Raw genomic sequence first — 15,405 nt, forward strand, 5'->3', positions numbered from 1 at the left:
TGTCTCTTACAGAAGATGCTGGCAGTATGGAAAATTAAGTTAACCAGATACTCAGCTTTCTTCCACAAACACATAAAGAAAACCATGAGTAGAAGATTTAAATTACAAACAATTTAATTACATAGGTTTACTCAAAAGAAAGAAGCCAAATAAAAAAATCTAAGCCAAAAAGGTTAAGTACATTTATATTTTAGCTGCTTCCAGGAGACCTGAGACCTACTCTAGGTCTTGGGCACTAGAGTTTTGGTATTACTAATATAAAATTTAATATTTTAATCTGACTCTCATAGTATGTGGAGGCAGAAGCTGGAACTGAGTCTCCTACAGAAAACCTAGAGCCTTAACAGAGCTGTCCTGGCCTGAATAGGAGAATAGGAAAAATGCCAGACGCCATTCTGGGTAAGAAGAAATACAGTTTTTTGTAAAAAGAGAAAAACTAAGGTTCCTAGGAGAAATCAACATCCCAGTTAAGATGTGAGCCTAGGGTTGGCTTATTCCAAAGCTCTTGTTCTTTGCTTTGGTTTATGCTGACTCTCCTTTCTCTGAATTGTCTCAATATTTATGTAGACTAATATAGAGTTTTTCTCTTGAATCCAGAACCAAAACTTAGGATTCTCTAATTACAGACTATTTTTATAACATATTTATACATGTCACCCTACCAGCCTTGTTAAATTCTCATTTATTTCTTTTTCTTTTCTTTCTTTTCTTTTTTTTTCTTTTGATAAAGATAGGGTACATTTCCTATTTTTTTGTGTAATTATTTTCTAGCATAGATCTCAAAGTTCTGCAAACTAGTGAACATCATACTAAAGCTGCAAACACTTCAGCCCCTGCCTCAAAGCTAAACTAAGCCAGAAACTGAATCCCATTATGTCACAGTGTATGCTCCAGAGCAGAATTTCATTGATTGTCCCCAAAACTGCACTTGAGCTAAAAGGCATCATTGTAATCACAAAGCTTCCCAACCTGAAGAAAGCTACAACTTGAGAAAGGATGCAGGTAGATATGAATATTGGATTTTGGTATTGAAGTTACCTTAAGAACAGTCTAGATGTTGCACTTGTGTTTTTAAAAATGGGCAGGTGGAGACCAACTTGTTGCTCATGGAACTCTGACATACATCTTGATTGACCAATATCGTACCGCATAGGCAGCGTCATCTGCAAAAGTATACATTCAAATCTGTATTAAAAGTATTGAGATTAGTCATTCTTTTATTGTGCACACATTTTCATGAACTGCAAACCTGAGAATGTGATGAATGTCATAATACGGCCGCCAAATTTGTGGGTGAAGGGGTAAAGTTCATTGGAGGTGGGCACTGGAACGGACTCGAGGCTGGAATCTATAAGTTGATATAAACTTTGTGGACATCTTATTTCATCTCTACTGATGAGCATCGCTTCCCACCAGAGTTTATCATGAAGTTAATGAATGAAATATGTATCTCCAAGTGCAACATAAATATTAAATAAATTTATCTGATAGACTGAGATATAACAGAGTTTATGGGAATTAACTCTGGAGTCATTCACAAGCTAGGGAACCTTAAAGTAGGGACATTTCTCAGAAAGAAGTGTGAAATAGAAGAGCGTATTCTAACTTGTAGTCATTAGAGCCACATTTTCATGATTTTCCATATTTAAGTAACTCCTGAACTATTATTTTTTTCCTTTAAATCTATGCATTAAAACTCATTCAATGCATTTTTTCCTCAAAATTGTATCTGAAGCCAAAGAAAAAAGGGGGGAAGGAGAAAAATGGCACATTACTGGTTCAAGTGGGAGAAACAAGAGGAACATGGAGCTGAGGCTCCAAGCCTCTCCAGGAAAAGTCCTCATGCTTGAAGTGTCCTCTTTGAGGATGACAGCAGAGTCACCGATGGTCCCCCAGCCCCAAAGCCCAGCTTCTTTTTGGAGAAGAGGGCAGAATCACAGTGGCCTGAGGCCAGAGGAATTGGAGGGGGAGAGGGGTCAAAAGGTTACAGGAAGTAGTTATCCACGAGCTTCTTGGAGTGGATGCCACATGTCTCTTGGGGGGCAGCCTGGAAGATAATGAAATCTTTCCAGAGATGTGTTCATCCAGTTCCCGGATGGCTGCCACATTCCTAGAATGGTAGAAACAGCACAGTGAGCACAGTTTTATTGAAGTGCCACCTGTAACCTTCCCTCACCATTTGGTGGGCACAGCAGATCAGGCCAACATCCTTGGCTGCATGTTACTGTGAAATAGGTAGGCAGCACCAGAAGCTCTCTTCAGGGTCTGATGGCCCCCTCATGAGGCACCTCTTGCTTTCAGTCAGTCATCTGAATCTGGTCTAGAGTCTGGAGGGAGGGAGAAAGTACCCGTGCACGCAAAAGATTGCCATTAATGATGGCTGACAGACTGATGTAGTCAAAAGAGCTCAGGGCAGTAGCACCATGTGGTCACCAAATCAGATAGAACAGGCACTCAGCAAAGAAGCCATAGACTTGGGGGATCTGGCAACTCTAGTGGTTCCCCAGGATCTTGGTGATGCGGTCATTATATTAAACATTAAGTACCAGCAGCAGGAGGAATGTTTCAATGCCTAGAAATCATGTTCCATAAAGTCTCTCATGAAAAGGTAGTTGGTCTCAGGGTCTTACCACCCACACTGAACAGCTCCTTGAAGTCATAGAGTTGTCCATGGATGTCGCCACATATTGTGACCCGCGACTCCACCCTCTGTACATTGGTCTCCTTTACCAAGATCTCTCCTGCCTGAGCGTGCAGGACACCTTGACTTCACTCTCCTGGATGATTTCACAGCATGGCAGTTGCTCCCACTGCGCATTAAGGTAGCTGACCTAACACCCTGGCCCCAGAGCTCTGAACCCCTCCCCTGCATGGGTCAGAGCCAGCGGGCTCCACTACGTGGAACTCGCGCTGGCTCTCCAGCTCCCTCCCTTCTGCTTCCTTCTTCTTGGCTCCTTGCCCTGCTGCTTAGCCTTCCATCTTCTATCTTTTTGTAGTTTTTCTCCCTCCTTACCTCTAGTCTTCCTTACCCTGCTTCTCTTGATTTCTATTCATTTCTTCTTCAGATTTTAACTATTTCTTCTTTCAATCTTTTTTTGGGAGGGTTCTGTTATTAGTCCACATTCATTATCCTACATTCTGCATCTTGTTTGTCAAGTTATTTCCCCCACCAAAAATAGTTAACCCTCTAAAAAGTGTTAATAGATTTCTACCTACATAGGAATATTATATTTAATGAAAATATTATTAGTAATATATAATATAGTAATAATAAGTGATAGGAACACATTACGCATTCTATCAAAGCCAATACTATGCAGAATTATATTCCTTGAAAAATGGCTTCATGTAAGTAACCAGAAAAGAAAAAAATGTGTAGACAATCCTAAGTGGGTAATAAGGCAATAAAATTATATTAAGAAATACTAATATAAAGGATGAAACTCTGTTCTGTATTATTGTCTTTTTTTAATGTTTATTTATTTTTGAAGGAGAGAAAGAGTGTGAGCAGGGGAGGGCAGAGAGAGAGGGGTACACAGAATCCTCAGCAGGCTCCAGGCTTTGAGCTGTCAGCACAGAGCCTGACGTGGGGCTCGAACTCACGAGCCGTGAGGCCATCACCTGAGCTGAAGTCGGATGCCCAACTGACTGAGCCACTCAGGCACCCCTATATTATTGTCTTTTGAATTTAAATGTAGATATTGAGTTCTTCTGAAAATAAATAATGGCATGGAAATTTTCCTTTCATTTGAGTTAATGAACTTGGCCATATTTTTCAATGAATGTTAAAAATAGAAAGTAAGACACATTGTATATACATTCTTCTTTTCATTAATTACTATTTGCGAAGGAAGAGTGTTTAATAGGTAATTCAAAATTTCAGAGCACTGAAATTGATTCTGAAAAGTTACTTTGTAACTATTATGATTAACTTTTCAACAGGGTATATGTGTACATGTATGTGTGTCTATCATTTTCAATCCTCTGGACCAGAGAGGGCACCTACCATTTGTCTAGGATGGTCTACATTCAGTGTCAAAAAAATGTGGACAAAATTTATGGTAGTCAAATACAAAACAATTCTATAAATTCTGATAGTAACACGTTTCAGGTACTTTAACTTGCAAATTGGATAGACAGCGTCCTGAAAGAGTATTTTTAAAATGACAAAATCATTTATGCAGACTCTAGAAAAGGTGTTAAAAAGTTGAGTTAAGGGAAGGAAAAGGTGAGAACAATTATCTGACTTTAGAGCATAACAAATAATCATGATGTAAATTAGGTTCTTTAGGGAATAAATTAGCACCCAACTTTACAAAATAGCTTAAAAGCAAACTACCCTCATAACATCAGAAGTAAGAGAAGATGAACACATCTCTTTGCATTGCTGTCTTGGCCAGATCTGAGTGTGCAATGATGAAAGATTGATTGGTTAGATCCTAAGTTTGTTTTGCCATCAAAGTGTCAGTATGGATTGATCTTTTTTCACTAGTGTGTTTTCTCTTTACTGCCCTGCCTGGAAAAGACTTCATTCTTTGATACACTATCCCACTCCAACAAAAGAACAATCTAACCAAAGTCTAATAATTCTGCAGTATATAGGAACACATGTTTGTTTTGAAGGATTCTTCCTACCCTGCCAGAAAACATTTCTCACGAAAGACAATGTTGTTTCTACCAGGATGAGTATATGTGTTTTTCTAGACAGTTAATACAAATTTAAGGAGCTTTCTGTAGTTTGGAATTCCCTGAATATGTGTGATTTGGGCAAATAAACAAGGTTTGTCTGGTTCAAATGTGAAGATGTGGTTAATTTCAGAGGACTTGGTGACATTTTCAATGTGCACATCAAGGACTTGGAGATACGGAAGATAGGAAGCAAATGTCAAAGAGAGAACAATTATGGTTTGCCAAACACTGCATAAGACATAGGTTTTTATGCTGTTTATATATCTCTAACTGCTAGGATATGGAGCTCACGTAAAGTCATAAGATGTCCTGTGATGAAGTAATAACAAGTGTGTTGTGTGAGTGTAAGAAGTCATTTAAAAGTATCATCTTGCAAGAAGTTAAGTTTTTAATTATCAGTGATGAGGAAGAATAGTGACAAAGTTACCACATTCACCATTAGGCAAACGTTCATTTTAACAAATTTGAAATATTTGCATTTGACATCTAAAGCCAGACTAAGTGGCAGACATATATATAGAGGGATTGGAGTCAAAGGCAGGGACATCTATATTTTCAGCACTGGGATGTTAGAGTCCCCAAATTTAAGCTGATTTTATAATATTGAATATGTATTACATATGCGGCAGTGAACACTGCAGTAATTTGATAAAGTGCCATTTCATTATAGATACCTATTACTAGAGTTAAATTTCTCATGGAATTCTGAACAAACACCTTTCTCTAACGTCACTTCATATTGTAATATGTAATATGATTCTGTCGGAGTACATGAGCCTACTCTCATTTGTTTCAAACTTTGATGCAGTAGTTTAAACTTTTTTACTGTAATATTATGCTCATAATAGATTCACAGTTGAATTTCTATGTAGCAAAAATTTCCATTATTCTTTGACACTAGCTTCCTGCTCAGTGTTCTACCTGATAATCCATATACTTTATTTTTTTTACAGTTTTTTTTACAGTTTTTTTTTTCTTTTTGAATGGGTGTATGATCTGCCAGTACAGGAATATATCACATATTACTTATCTATCTATTTGTATTTAGGTATTCCTATTTTTCTCCAGCTTTACTGAGATATAACTGAAACGTAGCATTGTATAGGTTGAAGGTGTACAATGTGTTGATGTGATATATCTATATATTGTAAAATGATTATCACCACAACGTTAGCTAACAACTCCATCATGTTTCATAATTACCATTTCTTTTTGTGGTGATAACACTTAAGATGTATTCTCTTAAGTACATAATACAATATTGTAAATTATGGTTCTCATGCTGTACATTAAATGCCCAGAACTTATTCACCTTATAACTAGAAGTTTATACCCTTTTATCAACATCTTTCCATTTCCGTCTACCCTTCTATAACAACCTTCTACTTACCCTGTTTCTATGAGTTCACGTTCTTAGATTCCACATATAAGTAATATCATAACAGTATTTGTCTTTCTCTGATTTATTTCATTTAGCATAATTCCCATCCACACTGTTACACATGATCTTTTCTCATGGGCTGAATAATATTCCATTATATCTCTATTTGTACACAGATAGACATTTTTATCTATCTGTTGAAGGTGAATGGTAGGGAAGTTTCAGAGAGAATACAGTAAAAATTACAAGGCCCTCTGCATCTGAACATTTAAAAGTATGCTAGAAATGTGGGGGGGGGGTATAAATATTTCCATTCTCAGTAGGAAATCTTCATTTAGATTTAGGATTTGTAAGCTTGTTTTTCCTTGTGCATTTTATTTTTTAAGTAATCTCCACATCCAACATGGGGCTCGAACTCACAACCCCAAGATCAAGAGTCACGGGCTCCACTGACTGAGCCAGCCATGTGCCCCTCATTGTGCATTTTATTGATTTTTAGTGGTTCACAGTTAAACTTTCTTTAAGCATTTGGAATATTCTTAGGACTTCTTACCTAATTAGTGGGCTGCCTACTATTGAGGCATGTAGTAGCTTCAGAATTTTCTAAAAAAGGGTATGAAAGTATGGGTTTTGAGGACAAATGATATAATTAAATATATGGGAATCTCAGGATATTGCCATATTGGTTGAAGGATTTCAGGATTTCTTTAAACTGTGTTTGAAACTATACCTACTATCTAATTTTACCACCAAATAATTAATGTCAACTTTTTGTTGTAATTGTTAATGGGGAAGATGGTAGTAAAAAGGGTGGATGGGAGGAGCGTAGCAAGTGTAGACATTTAGATAAGATCTGGGCCTGAAAAAGTAAGAATGCCTTGTATGGTACATACTATTTCATACTTAACAGTACATTTTATAAATATGAATAACCCTTCTTCATAAGCAGATACATCACAGTTAAATCCCTTCCTTCCTTCCTTCCTTCCACCTTTTTTTTTTCATGTTTCTATGCATCACTTTTGTTTTTTGTTTATTATTTTCTCCAAGTTTTTATTTAAATTTCAGTTAACATATAATAATAACTTCAGGAGTAGAATCTAGTGATTCATCACTTATGTACAACACCTACTGCTCATCACAATAAATACCCTCCTTAGTCCCCATCACCCATTTAGCTAATCCCCCCACCCAGCTCCCCTCCAGTAACCCATAGTTTATTTTCTATACTTAAGGGTCTACTTCCTGGTTTGCCTCTCTTTTTCTCCCTGTGTTCATCTGTTTTATTTCTTAAATTCCACATATGAGTGAAATTATATGTATTTTCCGTTCTCTGACTGACATATTTCACTTAGCATAATACACTCTAGCTCTACCCACAGCATTGCAAATGGCAAGATTTCATTCTTTTTTTGATGGCCGAGTAATATTCCATTGTGTATGTCTATATGACACATCTTCTTTATTCATATCCTCCTACCATTTTTTATCTCCATCTCTCTCTTTTCCTCTCCCCACCATAAACAAAATTTTTTAAGTGTTCAATATATTTCCTTTTGTTTTGTGGGTCTTTTATAAAATGTATGTTACTTTTTAAATTGTAATTGAACAAATGTGTTACCAGTCTCCAGATGAAGAAATATAAATAATCAGCACCCCAACTGCCTCTAGTTCTCCCTCCCAGTCACTTCCTCCCACAAAGGGAACCATCATTATGACTGCTATCCCTAAATTAGTGGTGCCTATTTGAACTTTATATAGTTAGAACCATATGATACATACTCATTTGTTACTGCTAAACATTATGTCTCTAAGAGTCATCCAGATGGTTATGTTTAGCAGCCTTTCCTTCACTTTCTGTACAGTTTTCTATATTATGAATATGCCATACTTTACCCACTCTATTTTTTTGGATTTTGAGATTTTCCAGAAGAGGCTATTATGAGTAGTCCTACTCGTGCACATGTAATCTTGTAGACATATACACTTATTTCTCCTGGCTATCCACTTCGTAGCATAATTATTGGTGGACAGTGTATGCTGCAAGTTCAACTTTAGATACACTGTCAAAGAATTTTTCAAAGTGGTTTATTGATTATGCTGTCATAACAGTGTGTGAACATTTCACTTTTGCTAATAATACCTGGTACTATTTTTTTAATTTTTTCTATTTTAGTGGCTGTGTAATAGTTTCTCATTATGAAGCTATTAATAGCTTTATTGAGATATAATTGATATACAATAAGCTGCATGTTTAAAATGTACAGTTTGATAAGTTTTGACGAAGGTATACACCTGTGAAACCATCACCACAATCAAGGTAATGAATATATTTATCACCCCTAAAAGTTTCCTTGTGCCCCTTTGTAATTATTTAATCCTATTCCTCCTTTTCTCCCCTCTCCCAGGGCAATCACTGATACCTGTGCTCCCATGTACATAATGTTTCTATTTTTTTCTTCTAGCTTTTGGTTTAAGATTTTTCTGGTTTTCAGTCACTTGATTGTGATGTATCTTGGTATCAGCTTCTTCATATTTCTTGGAGTGGCTTTGTTGTACTTCTATGAAGTATAAGTTTATTATTTTTATCTAATTTGAAAAAATAATTGGCCAGCGTTTAAATTTTTTTCTCTGGCTTCTATCTCTCTCCTCTCCTTCAAGGACTTTAATTATAAATATGGTAAGCAGTTTGAAGTTGCCTTATAGCTCACTTTTTTTAAACCATATTTTTCCTGTGTTTAATATTATTGCAAAGTTTATTGTTACATCTTCAAGTCTACTGTTTTTGTCTGCAACATCTAACCTCCTATTAATCCCATTTGGTTCACTTTTCTCTCCTGAAATTTTCTTTCTTTCTCTCTGGAATTTTAGAATTTCTATTTTGCTCATTTTTATCTTCCAATCTGTCATTAACATATTCATGTTTTCTTCTACCTTCTTACATACACATATGGAATACAGTTATAAAAGTTGTTTTCATATTGTTTTTTACTATTACTTGAGTAATTTCTGGGTCTCGTCTTATTGAGTTTTCTCTGCATTCTATATATTTTTCTGTGTTTTTTTTTTTTTTTTTGCACACCTGGTAATTTTTCATTAAATGCTAGATAGTGTGAATTTTCACTTGTCAAGTGCTGGATATTTTTGTCTTTCTATGATTATTTTGGAGGTTTGTTTTGGGACTCAGTGATTGACTTGGAAACAAGTTTAATCTTTTTGAGGGTTTCCTATTAAGCAATGATAGGCATGACCAGAACACCCTGTATTGTAAATGCTTATTCAAGCCATTTGCCTATTTTTCTGTTGGGTTATCTACCTTTCTTTAAATATGTTTAGCATATTCATTCTATCTATGAGCCATTTATTGAGAATATATAGGAAATACCCTTTCCCACTCAGTGGCATGTTTTTGAACTTTCCTTCAGTGAAAATGTTCCCTGAGAAAGAACATAATAAATATTTCCCTCCCAGAACAGGGTTGTCTACATTGTAACAGGGAGATAAATAGCTTGTCAAAACAATACAGGTTTAATGGTTGGATTTTTATTACCAGTTCATTATGCCAAGAAGTTCAGTGTTACAGAACAATTCCTGTTATACCACAATTATGCCATCTTCTTTGCCTGCTGCTAAGATTGATTAGTCCTGTGTGTAGAAGGCAAAGAACAAGTTTTTCCTATGACACAGGCATGTCTAGGATGAGCCCTATAGACCTAGTTAGTTAGTTAGTTAGTTAGTTAGTTAATGTGTATTTATTTATTTTGAGAGAGGCAGAGTGAGTGCGGGAGGGGCAGAGAGAGAGAGGGAGAGAGAGAGAATCCCAATGTGTACTGCCAGTGCAGAACCCAGTGTGGGACTCGAACCCACAAAGTTATGAGATCATGACCTAAATCAAAACCAAGAGTCGGATACTTAACCTACTGCCACTCAGGCACCCTTACCCTTTTTCCCTACAGACCTTTTAAAAAAAAAATCTCTGGAGCGCATTCACCATGAAATGTCATAAAATAAATGCACAAGCCTTCCTTTTTATTAAAAACATACTTTTGAAGATGAATGTTTATTCAGAGATGAAAATGCCTATAGGAATATTTTCCTAGAAATATGAATCATCCAGTGCTTTGGCTTTTCATAAAAAAAAAAAAAAGAAAAGAAAATGAATCTTTCTGCTTAAATGCATCTAAATGGGAACTTGTTATATCATCTATTTATGTTTCAAAGGGAAAAGGGTCAATTAAATAGCTTTAATCACTGTCAATTAAGTAATTATCATTTCTTTGTCCAAATAATTTCCAAATATTCATTATCCCCAAATCATAGCGGCTGGGGAATTGACCTTATTTTTTCCTATCTCCCATCCCAGATAACATTAATTCATTTATTCTTTCAGAAATAATTGCCTACTATGATGTAAGACACACTGAACTAGCCACTAACTCTCCTCCAAAGATTATAGGGAAGAGATATGAGTGAATAGGGGAGAGAGACCAACACAGCCTTTGGATGCCAGTTGCTGATGGCCTATCTTCTTGATGCCTAAAGGAAGAGCTATGTCTAAGTTGACTTTTGTGTAAGACAGTTAAATGCTACATCTTAGCATGTAATGAAGTCAGTGAAATCGAAGTCAGGACATAGTTGTCTTTTCAAAATAAGTGAATATTATAGGCATTTGAGTAAGGTTGTGTCTGATTTGTATGTAAAGGGGAAGGATGGGGGAAAGAAATAGGAGAAAGGAAGAAATCTGTAGATAATTAAGTAAGTTCTTTTAGAGAAAACTATATAAAACAGAGGAGTGTATCACCACTAGTTGTCGTCATCATCATCATCATCATCAAAACTACACCATTCATCATTTATTGAGCCTCAACTCTGGCCTAGGTGACATACAAGAATTGAAATTTGGTGTCCATAATGGTTCTGCTTAAAGAACCATTGCTGCCAGTATCTAGCAGAACAGGGACTAGATTCAAAATCTGTCTCCCTGAAGATATACTTTTTGCACTTCACTAGGGTTTCTGAGAGATCAGCCTGTGTAGTACATTCTAGTCCAGGAAACCAGGAGTATGGGAACTGTTTGATCATGGAACTTGAGGGCATAGGTCCATAAGAGATGCACAAAAGGCTCAGACAAGTAGACTCTTTTCCATCTAGAAACTGAAAGAATTAAAAATATTAGATAATTTACAGATGACTAGTAAAGCTGGAATGTAGAAACTTTAAGTGGCAGGGCCTAGAAAGAACACCCAGAGATTAAGTGGGGGGTGATGGTGGGCAGATGGCTTGTGAATGTGGCTGGAAGGATTGCTTAGTGCCTTCACTAAGTCAGCTAAGAAACATGAAGCCATAGTGGCTATATATCCTCACTCTCCATAGTTTAAAAAGGATTGGACTGTGCTACCCCAAAAGATGTATAATATGCAAAAGATGCACTTTGGCATAATGATTACTTTAAGCTGAAGGCAACTGAGAATTAACACGTGCAAGAAGAGTTCTCTGCCCTCCCCTCAGATGTCTAAAATCAGGGCATAAATTCTGCTTTGTTGAAGGACTCCAGGAAGAGAAAACCAACTCTTACAACCAAAGACAGAGGGTCACACTGAGAGGAATCAGTATAAACAAACCTTACCAAAATAACCCTTGTCTTCCATTATATTTATTCCTTGTACATCTACTCACCTTCCCACAACTTATCACCACTAGAAGCCCAAATCTCCTTTCCCCTTTCTAGTCACTTCTCCACAATGTATTGCCGTTTGTTAAAATGGTATATAATCTCTTTTGCTAACTAGTTCTTTGCGTTTTCACATCTTTTCTGTCACTTCTCCTATGCACATAAAAAAAATATTCACATCAGTAAAAACTGCAACTTTTTTTCCTGTTCATCTGTTTTATGCCAGTTTAATTCGTAGGCCCTAGCTACTTAACGTAATAAGGTGGAGGAAAGTTCTGTTTCCTCCCCATCAGTCTGTGCCATAGGTTTTTTTCATTCAGGAGGTAACATAATGTGGTAGGAAAATATCTGGCTAGGAGTTGAGATATTTATTAGTCTTATCCTGGACATTAGTTACTTCTGTGACTGAGTTAAAGGGTTCTACAAAACGTCTCTGTGGCTTAAGTTCCTTATGAGCCATAGTAAAAGAGTTAGAAACAAAGAGGATGGCAGACAAGTTTCACTTCCTGGCTGGAGGGCTTTGTCCAAGAAGACTAAGAAGCCACATGGGCCATGATTACCAACGGCTACCGCAGGCACTGGAGCAAAGCAGTTCTAGTGGATGTACAGAATATATATCATCTCTGAAATAAAAGATGCATAAAACTTCTTCCACTTCTGCATTCGGTGAATTAGTTTGTACCCTTTTATGGATTCTACCTGAGGAAAAAGTGGGCACATGCAGCAAGTGATGATACAATGTTTAGGGGAGAAATGACATCCCTTTTGAGCCTTGGGTGGTAAAGAAGCAATCCAAGATCTACCAAGAATTCAATATTCTATTTATCCCATGTTGTCCATAATGGTTTGGGTGCTACAGATGCCTGTAATAATGTACAATTAACATATAGAGATAGGACCCCCATCCCAGTTCTAATGTCCAGATTAATTGGCTGTCCTAGAAGGAAAATCAGCAGATCTATGAAGAACATATCTAATATTATCAAAGACTTGATTTCAGGAAACTAATAATGGATATTAGTTTCTTCCAGTGAGAAACAAATTGTATTATTTAAATGCAACCGTCTCTATAACGTGTTGCATTCAAAGTTTCAGAAACTTATTCCCGCACAATTTTACTCCCACCTCTTTCTCCCAGATGCAGATGTAATTCATGTAGAAGCAGACATTAAAATAAGTCACTCAGGGCAGACTTGCTTTCATTTACATAATGTTCTTTGAGGGGGGAAAGTATTAAATCAATTTTAACCTGTTTGGGCCTGTATCCAAATAATGCGCAGGCCTGTTTAAGGAGAATCAGTTTTGATATTTGTAAAAGAGATCATATGAAATGCATTACTCAATTAAGTAAAGGAATTTATACTTTATTATAGAATATTGTACCATCTGCCGGATGAATATAACTAATTAAATTTGACTTGGTATGTGGTTTTAACAAACAGTTGAAAAATGAAAATTCGACAATGAATTCTTCAGCAGCACCTGAAACGATAGATACCCACTGGGAAAGACTGCATCCAGCCCTGCTCAGGTTGCAAACAGACTTCCCATTGTCTGGTTGCAGTCTGCATAATGTTTGCATTAAAAAACAGGTCAGATTCAGTAACTACTCACAAGCAACACGGAAAAGAATGCAATGTGCGTCTGCTGTTGCCGAAGAACTAACAAAGTAACATCCTGGAATAAAAAATGGCTGCAAAGCTTCCCTGGCCACAGAAAAGAGACAACTGCTCTGCTCTGAAGTGTACTGCCAAAATCCCTGCTTAAAAAGAGGCTACCGAAGCAAGGCTGGCCAATACCCATTGTTAGTAATACTGCAGTCCAGCTGAAATGCTACCGCGACAAATCGGGCTAGAGCCATGCTACTCTCCGGTCTTGGCCATGAGGCAGTCAAACCTAGCTGACTCTGTAGGTATCAGTTGTTATCTATCAAATGGCAATAATATTATGCCACCTTGTCAGGAGGGCTATTAGGGGAACCAAAGAGCTTAGAAATTGCTTTATACTAAATGCTGTGTAAGTTTATTGATGGAGACGCTAAAATAACAAAATGATTAGTTAAAAGAGAAACATTTCTATCTGAAATGTGACCTCTCACTGTCAACTACAGCATCATGATATTTGACTTTTTCACCCAGATGTTCTCATTCTTTGTTGACAAAGCCTTGGTATTCACATGTCACTCAAACGCTTCATTAACTGAGCACCACAAGAGTGCTAGTGTTATATCTTTTATGGGAACTAAGTGTTTTGAATATTTAGTCATCATTTCTCTGGTAAAATTAATACTTTCTCATATGAAAAAAATTTTTTAAATGTTTATTTATTTTAGAGAGAGAGAGCACGAGTAGGGGAGGAGCAGAGAGACACACACACACACACACACACACACACACACACACAGAATCCAAAGCAGGATCCAGGCTCTGAGCTGTCAGCACAGAGCCCCACGTGGGGCTTGAACTCATGAACAGCAAGATCATGACCTGAGCTGAAGTTGAATGCTTAACTGACTGAGCCACCCAGGTGCCCCAATACAATCTCATATTTAAATGGTGTTGTGTCTTTTAAAAAAATAAAATAGCTATAGCATTTTCTTAAAGGAACATTTCAAAGCATTCCATTTGTTCAAACAGTTGAACAGTAGTCCTTACGAAGAAGAAGGAGATGGATGAGAACAGCTGACTCTGGGAGCCATCCACGTGAGACAATTGTGTCGAGAAGCTGATCTACAGAATTTGGGGATAAAAGCTTCTGAGTAGCATATGCTTCCACTTTGGGCTGAGGGTGTTTACGAAGCACTCAGCATCATCACTCTTCAGAAGAGAGTTGGGGTCGCACGGAAAAGAAAACAGATTTGTCTGAGAAGCAGAAGGAGTTGACACCATTAGGGTCTCTGTGAGGAGACAGGTTTCTCAAGTTTCATTTGTGCAGGAGTTAAGGATCCGTGGGAAATGAACACTTTGGAATTAACTAGCTCACGCAAATACTGAACTTATTTTTCTGTAACTGTTTTCCCTGGTATGAAAATCATGGTCTTCTTGGGGCCCTATATAAGACAGCTGAATTTCAAGTAACCTGTTGACATATGGGAATGATAGGAACAAATGCCAAGTTGAAATAAGCAGAAGGAACATATGAAATAAATCACTGGAAAGCTGAGCACGTGTAGGTAGAGGTGGCCCAATTAGACTTTAGAAAACCAAGAAAACACAGAATGAGATAAACGTTTGTGGTAGCAGTTGGGGAATACAGTTATTCTCCTGAGGTCAGAAGAAGCTTCAACAAACAAGCCTGAGCTATTGGATTTGAAGGTAGCTGTAACATGAATTCCATCCAGAAAAGCCATCAAGCCCTATTCCTTAATTACATATTTGTTAAAGACATTTTACAGGATATCCCCAGTAAGCTGACCTGCCCATTTACAATATGTGTCCACTTAAGAATGGATTTATAAACATATATCATTTGCCAAGGTTCAAAATCTCCAACATCTTTTATAAATACATTATCCAGGCATTATTCACAAACCGGAACTATTGTCCTGGTGAGATGATTTCTGGCAGGTCTCTGTGGGATTTCCTGTTCTAATATTGTCTGAGGAGGTGCTGACCGCACATCAGTCAGGAAGCATGGTGACGTGCACCTGTACTCATGGGAAAAA

At 37.0% G+C, this 15,405-nt stretch overlaps 1 pseudogene; it reads right to left on the reverse strand.

Annotated features, from left to right (window-relative positions):
• Positions 1 to 1,982: 1,982 nt before the first annotated feature.
• LOC125919835 (serine/threonine-protein phosphatase 4 catalytic subunit-like) overlaps positions 1,983 to 15,405 on the reverse strand; it is a 122,982-nt pseudogene continuing 109,559 nt past the window's right edge.

This window comes from Panthera uncia, chromosome B4, assembly GCF_023721935.1.
Source record: "Panthera uncia isolate 11264 chromosome B4, Puncia_PCG_1.0, whole genome shotgun sequence".
Taxonomy (NCBI): domain Eukaryota; kingdom Metazoa; phylum Chordata; class Mammalia; order Carnivora; family Felidae; genus Panthera; species Panthera uncia.